This window comes from Paroedura picta, chromosome 7, assembly GCF_049243985.1.
Source record: "Paroedura picta isolate Pp20150507F chromosome 7, Ppicta_v3.0, whole genome shotgun sequence".
Lineage (NCBI taxonomy): Eukaryota > Metazoa > Chordata > Lepidosauria > Squamata > Gekkonidae > Paroedura > Paroedura picta.
The window spans coordinates 123,787,749-123,795,075 of record NC_135375.1 but is presented as its reverse complement, the minus strand read 5'-3'; positions in this window follow the sequence as shown (position 1 = coordinate 123,795,075).

Below are 7,327 nucleotides of genomic sequence, written 5' to 3'. Positions count from 1 at the left end.
GTGCAGAGCACTTTCTGTTTCAGATGGGGGGGGGGGAATAATCAGGAAGACCCGAGCTCAAATCGATCTGAATTCAACAGGACTAAATAAAGTAAGTGCAGATTCAGCCTAGATTTGCCATAGCTTTCCTCCCCTGGAGCAAGCGTCTTTTAATTTCTTTGCTGCAGTCCCCACCTGCAGTGATCTTGGAGCCCAGGAAAATAAAATATGGTCATATCACCTGATAAATGTTTAACAAATTTTTAAAATATATTAAACATTAATTAACTCCCACCCATTTGGGACACCCTTCCAGCGCTGTGAAGAAACCCCCGGGTTTGATGAAACCCTGGTTGAGAAAGCCTGCTCTGTTGATTTAAGCATGTACAAAAAATAAAAGGGAGGGGGTTTGTTGTGATGCTGCAGCTGACGCCAACCACGATTCCAGCACCCTGCCTTGGAAATATTATTTGGGGCTCATGCGGAAGAAAATGAACTGACTCCAGAACTGTGAAAATGCAGACGGAGGGCTGCTGTGCCTAGGAACTGTGCCCAAACCAGTGGCAATCTTGCGGATCAGCGGCCAAGAAAACCAGGAGTAAGTCAGGCGTGCAGAATAGCCCCTTCTCTCTGAAGCCCAGGGGGGCATCGATATTGGCCCACTGCAACCAAAGCAGCCAAAGCTCATGGCCTAGAGGTGCCAGGGGGAAACAGGTATTTGTTTGCCTGTTTATTATATTTATATACCGCCCTTCCCAAGGCTCAGGGCCACTTACAGAGAACATGAAGGCCATAAAAACAGGTACGGCATAAGTTCAATCACCGCATCAGGTAAAAGCAGCAATAACAGTAATACCAATAACACTGAGTGATAACAATAACAATATTAAAAGTTGAAATGCATGACTACCCTTTATAGCAGGGGTAGTCAAACTGCGGCCCTCCAGATGTCCATGGACTACAATTCCCATGGGCCAGCGAATGCTAGCAGGGGCTCATGGGAATTGTAGTCCATGGACATCTGGAGGGCCGCAGTTTGACTACCCCTGCTTTATAGATACGCACTTATTGGGCATATCTATAACAGGAGAAGGGGTTCTGGCAGACCAGTGGACATTTTGTCCGGACACTGTTACGCTGATATTGGTGGAATCCATCCTTAGACCCCCAGCTCTTCCCAACAGCCTATTTCAGTGGGGGAAAGTCATACTGACTGTTTTGGTCTCGCCTGTTGGCTCAGGTAGGGCTATGCGATTTTTTCACATGGCTTTTACCTGGGTGGCCCAGCCTCCGATTTTGGATAGCCCTACCTCTCAGCCAGCAGGTTCGTTCGTGGCTGGCTCAGAGACTACACAGAATATAAAAAGAAAGAATGGGGGGACAGAGAGAAGAGACCTTTTAGGAGTCATATAGATGCATATCTCCCTTTCAATAAAAAAAAATTAAAATCCCAGAGCAGGGATTGGAGGACCACCACCCTTCCTCGCAAAGACTGTTTTGCAACCACGCTGGTTTCCTGCCTTTTTGGAATTCTGTGGGGAAAGGGGGTTGTGTTCATATGTCTCTGAGTGACGAGAATCCTTGTTAGTCTGTTGGCAACAGCAACTGCCAAAGCTTGGGTCCCCAGGTGCCGCTCCATCAGCTGCTCTGCTCCTGCAGAAGGGCTTTTCCACCTGCAGAAGAGGGGAGAGAGGGTTTTTGGACAATCAAGCCGCCTTCTGCTCTAGTTCCACCTCCTGTTCTCCCTTTGAGAACACAGAAGCAGGGAAGGTTTTAGCCATGAGACTGTTGGGGCAGCTGCCCTGAGCTGGGCAGGGCAGGGCCCACAGCTGGCTCAATTGCCGCCCCATCTCCAGATGTCCATGGACTGCACTGGCAGGGGCTCATGGGAACTGTAGTCCACGGACATCTGGAGAGCCACAGCTTGGCTACCCCTGCCCTTGGGCATGGTGCTTGGGTTGGGAAAGGCCTGGAGATTCTGGGGTGGAGCCTTAAGAGGGCGGAGCTGGAGGAGGGGAGGGACTTCAATGGAGTATAATAATGCAATAGAGTCCACCTGCTCTTCCACATGCAGCCAGCTTGGTGACACTGGGCTAGTCACAGTTCTCTTAGAGTTATTCTTACAGATCTGTCAGAGCTCTCTCAGCCTCCCCTCCCTCACAGGGTGTCTCTTGTAGGGAGAGGAAGGAAAGGTGATTGTAAACCGCTTAGAGGAAAGTGGGATGTAAAAACCAGCTCTCCTTCTTCTACCGTCCCAGAATCACAGCTGCAGTGAGAGGGGGGAAGAGAGAAGCGGCTTGCCTCCTGCACATCTCTACATGCCATGCTTAGGAATCCCAGATCCCCGAAATCTTGTGGCACCTTAACGATGAACATGTTTATTGTGGCAGACTAAACAGTAGCTGTTGTCTTTGAACACCACTGACCTTTTGGCCAAAGAAGCAAAAGGAGATGTACAAGTCATGCTGCAATGTTTACCAGCACACGCTGACTGCAAGAAGGAAGAGGAGGAGGTGAGTTTCTTGGTCCCGTTTTTACTCAAAGCAGCTTGCGTTTGCTTACCCTTCCTCTCCCCACAGCAGGCACCCTGTGAAGCAGGTGGGAGGGGCTGAGAGAGCTCTGAGAGACTGGCCCAAGGTCACCCAGCAGGCCTCCTGGGTTTTTATCACCCAAAGCGGCTTATACCAGATTGGTGTAGTGACTAAGAGCAGTGGCTTCGAATTTGGGGAGCCAGGTTTGATTCCCCACTCCTCCACATGCAGTCAGCTGGGTGACTTTGGGATTGTCAGAACCCTGATCAAGCTGTTCTGACCAAGCAGGAATCTCAGGGCTCTCTCAGCCTCACCCACCTCACAGGGTGTCTGTTGTGGGGAGAGGAAAGGGAAGGCGAATGGAAGCCACTTTGAGCCTCCTTCGGGTAGAGAAAAGTGGCATATAAGAACCAATTCTTCTTCTTCTTCATTAATCTCAGGGCTCTCTCAGCCTCCCCTCCTTCACGGGGTGTCTGTTGTGGGGAGTGGAAGAGAAGTCAACTGTAAGGGCCATTCTGCACCAGGATCTATGTTGCAAATTGGTTGCGGAACGAAAAAATGCCATTTTTAAATAGTGGAATTTGTCATTATGCATACCTGCCATTGTAGTGGAATCCAGTTGCGTTTCTTTCGTTTCCCACAGGTTTCTGGTCTCAGCAAAAATCGCTAGCCAGGAAGCGATATTGCCGAGCTTTGTCCCACCCCTGGCCGTCAATCAAACGAGCAGCCAATGGGCAGCCGTTATCATGCTCCCGAAAAGCCCCTTTCCCGTTAAGGCAGGTTTAAAAAAAAAAAACACGTTGCAACGAATCTGCATTGATTCGTTGCAACAAGAGACCCATCTAGCTAGCAGGTGGTGTTTGAGCTGCCGTTTCATCGTTGCCACGCTCCCCCCAAGTGAAACCCCCCCCCGCACGGGCACGATTTTCGGCCGAAAATAGAGTGAAAAATAAAGGGAAAATAAACCAGCAAACGGGGCTGTGTGGTACTTGGTGCTTGGTGACTTAAAACAGCTCTGGGGAGTGACTGCAGCCAGGGAAGCCTCGCTGGGTAAACGAAGGCTCACCAGTGCATTGATCTCCGCTCGCTCAGAGAAAAAAAAATGGCGATCGCTTCGCCGGAAGATCAGAGGAGAGAGCCAGGGGGAGGGACTTTGCAGAAACCGCAACAATGGTAACGCACAGAACATTCCCGCTAGTGTTGCAGATTGGTTGCAAGAGTGTAGCGCTTTCCGGAGGGTGAATCCACTTTTTGGGATTTCCCTGAAAGCGCTACAATGAAGCGCTTTTTGCGGATCGGTTTCAGGAGTGTGGCAGATTGTCTACGACGTTGTGCATAACTGCAAATTAGTAGCGATTTCAATTTGCCACACTCCTGCTACAAATTATCAGTGCGGAATGGCCCTAAGCCACTTTGAGACTCCTACAGGTAGAGAAAAGTTAGATATTTTTAAAAAACTCTTCTTCTTCTTCTTCTCCTCCTCCTTCTTCTTCTATCGCCTTCCCTCCTCTCCCCACAAGAGGAACCCTGTGAGGTAGGCGAGGCTGAGAGAGCTCTGAGAGAACCAGGACTGGCCCAAGGTCCCCCAGCTGGCTGCCTGTGGAGGAGCAGTGGGGAACCGAGCCCGGCTCTCCTGATGAGAGACTGCTTCTGGTAAACACGACACCGTGCCGGCTGTCAGCTGTGCCAAGCCCCAGTGTGGAGTTTAACGGCATTGTGCGATTTAAACCTCTGCCTGTCTCTTGTTTTGCTTTTGCTGCCACCGCAGAGCCTTCGGCGTGTCCTCAGACACCTTGTCTCTCCATTGTGGGAAGAGCTGCTGAACAAACATGACCTTCTCTGAGCCGAAATTGTTCTTTGAACTCCGGCAGGTCTGTCGCCTCCAGCCGTAATGGGCTCACCTTGAGGAAACCTCTGCTCCATCACTGCCAGGTGGCTTCAGAGGCTGAGATCCTTCCGCCTCCGTCTGAGGGGTCCTGTCTCCACTCAGGTGACACCTGGCTAATCATGACAGATGGGGTGGAGGGGGGGACAGGTTGCCTCCCCCTCAGCTCGAACCGGCCCTCCGCCTGCCTTTCCTGTCAGCCTCTCCTTCTCCCAGCCTGTGGGGAAATCCGACATCCCATAACCCTTCAGTCGCAGGCCTTTTCTTTCTCTGCTGCCACCTGATGGGAAGCTTTTGGAACGGCAGATCTCTGGCCCGTTTCATTTCCCTGCTTGCTTGCCCTGAGCAAAAAGGCAGCTTGCTGGAGGGAGCAGAAGTTGGAAGGGGCCCTGCAGGCCGCCTGGTCCGACCCCCTGCTCAGTGCTGGATCGGCCAAAAGCGTGTGTCCAGCCGCTGCTTGAAGAGGGCCGGGGAGGGGGAGCTGACCCATCACCAAACTACTCTTTCTGTCAAGATTATTTCTTACTATCCGGACGGTACCTTTCCAAACGTAAAGCAAACCCATGATTGCAAGCCCATGGTGTCGTGGTTAAGCACAGCAGCTTCAAATCTGGAGAGCCAGGTTGGATTCCCCACTCCTCCTCCACATAAAGCCAGCCGGGCAACCTTGGGCTAGCCACAGTTCTGTTAGAGCTGTTCTCACAGAGCAGATCTGTCCTCCCAGCCGCACTTACCTAACAGGCTGTCTTTTGTGGGGAGAGGAAGGGAAGGCGAGTGTAAGCTCCTTTGAGGCTCCTTTGGATAGTGAAAAGCAGGTTATAAAAAACAAAACAGCTCTTCTTCTTATCCTCTGCAGCCAACAGGAACAGCCCCCGTCTTCCACAAAGCGACAACCTTCCAAATAGTCCCTCAGCCTTTCCTTTTAGGGCTCCGTCTCCAAGCCCCGAGCATCCCGGCCGCTCTCCTCCACACCCGCCTCCGTTCTGTCCACGTCCTTTCTGAAGTGAGGCCCCCAGAACTGCACCGGGACTCCGGGCAGTCCAATGTGGAGTGTGGCAGGACTATGATTTCTGATTTGGATATTATGCTCCTGTTGAAATACCCCAGGACTGGATTAGAAGAAGAGCACAAAGTGCTGGGTTCTTTTTGTACCTTGCTTTTTATCACCCAGAGGAGTCTCAAAGCAGCTGACAATCACCTTCCCTTCTTCCCCCTACCTACGTTGTGAGGTAGGTGGGACTGAGAGAGCTCTGAAAGAGCTGTGACCCAAATTCACCCCACAGGCCTCACGTATCTCCGAGGGGCCTTTGCTTCCTCTCCCCACAACAGGCATCCTGAAAGGGAGGTGGGGCTGAGAGAGTTCTGAGGGAACTGGGTCCCGCCCGAGGTCACCCAGGTGGCTGCATGTGGAGGAATGAGGAATCGAACCCGACCCTCCAGGTGAGAGGCCGCTGCATCACACTGCCTCTTCATATTTAGCTTACAGGAATGGAACATTTCTTCCTTGTGTAGGATTCCTCTTCTTCCAGGCTTCAAGCAGGGAGGACTGCAGGAAGAACTGGGACAGGGAAAGAGGCTCGCTCAGGGTTAGATATCTCTGCATCTTGTAATAGCTCTTGAGGCCTTTCACAGGAAGACCCCAATGTGGCAGCTGGTGGCTTCAATTCCCCCCTTCCCTCCCTCCCTCCCGTGTTTCTGAGGAGTTTCTGAACTTGCCGCGTGTCCCAGAATTCCTGTGGGCCAGCCTTGGGACAGGCTTTGCTCAAGTGGCTTTGGAAGAGAGCACAGGATCGGCTCTGGGCGAATAATCCATGGCCCTGCCTGCCTGGGAGTTGCTAATTCGTTCCCACAACATTGTCTACCAATTCCTCTCGTGGCAAGAAGGAAGCTGGAACGGACACGCTTTCAGTCTCGGAGAAGAGGAATGAGGGAACTGGCCGTTGAACTTCCTGGGGAAGTTCTGGGAGGGCCGCTGATGGGCAGGCATGAGCTGAGCAGGGCCTCACCAGTGCGGGCACCACTGAGATGAACCCCCAGTAGGCAAGCTTACACCTCGGCTGCAAGCAGCGCTGGGCTGGCTGAACCGGAGAGCGGGAACTGCTCATCTGGGCCTCTTCTCTGGCCATTCTAATTTCCAGCCAGTTTCTCTTGGAGAATCTCACTGAATCTCTTGACTCCTGTTTTCATGCTGTTGTCATGTTCTACTCTCCTGCTGGTGCTCTCAGTTGACCTTTGAGGTCCTTCTTTGTTGCCCCAGCTGTGCAAACCCCGTGGATGAGAGGGAATAAGCACAGAAAAAAATGTGGCAGCCTTTCTCAACTGTGTTACCCTTGAGAAACCCCTGAAGCAGGCTTCGAGAACCCCCAGAAGTGGGGTGACCATGCAGAAGATGGTTGGGAAGCAGAGTTGTGGGCACGCCCACCTGGGGCCCCTCCCCTCCCCACCCCCTCCAGGCCCATCACTGGCCATTCTGAGAAGGGGAGGGGAAACAGACCAACATGACCATATAAAGTCACATCAGCCAATAAATGTTTAACAAATTTATAAATTTATAAATAAATTTGTAAAATAAATTCCCACTGATTCAGGAAACTCTTCTAGGGCTGTCAAAAAACTCCAGAGTTAAACAAAATCCTGGTTGAGAAGCTGGAATATGGTAACGGACACCGGATTCAGACTGTTGAAAAAAGCAGAGGGTTTCTCCCCTCTTAAAAAGAAATCTCTAGCCCGCGCTTTTTCAAACTTTTGACCATGGAGGAGCCCCTGAAAAAAACTTTGAGACTTTGAGACCCCCCAGAAGTGACCCCCCAGAAGACCCCCGGCTGGCCACACCCCCTGCCAGGCCTGACGAAGCGACATGGCTGCCGATGCCCTCCTTCGGTTCCCTCCCCCCACCTTTACTCCTACAATGGGGGCTCTGCCTCATTTAGGC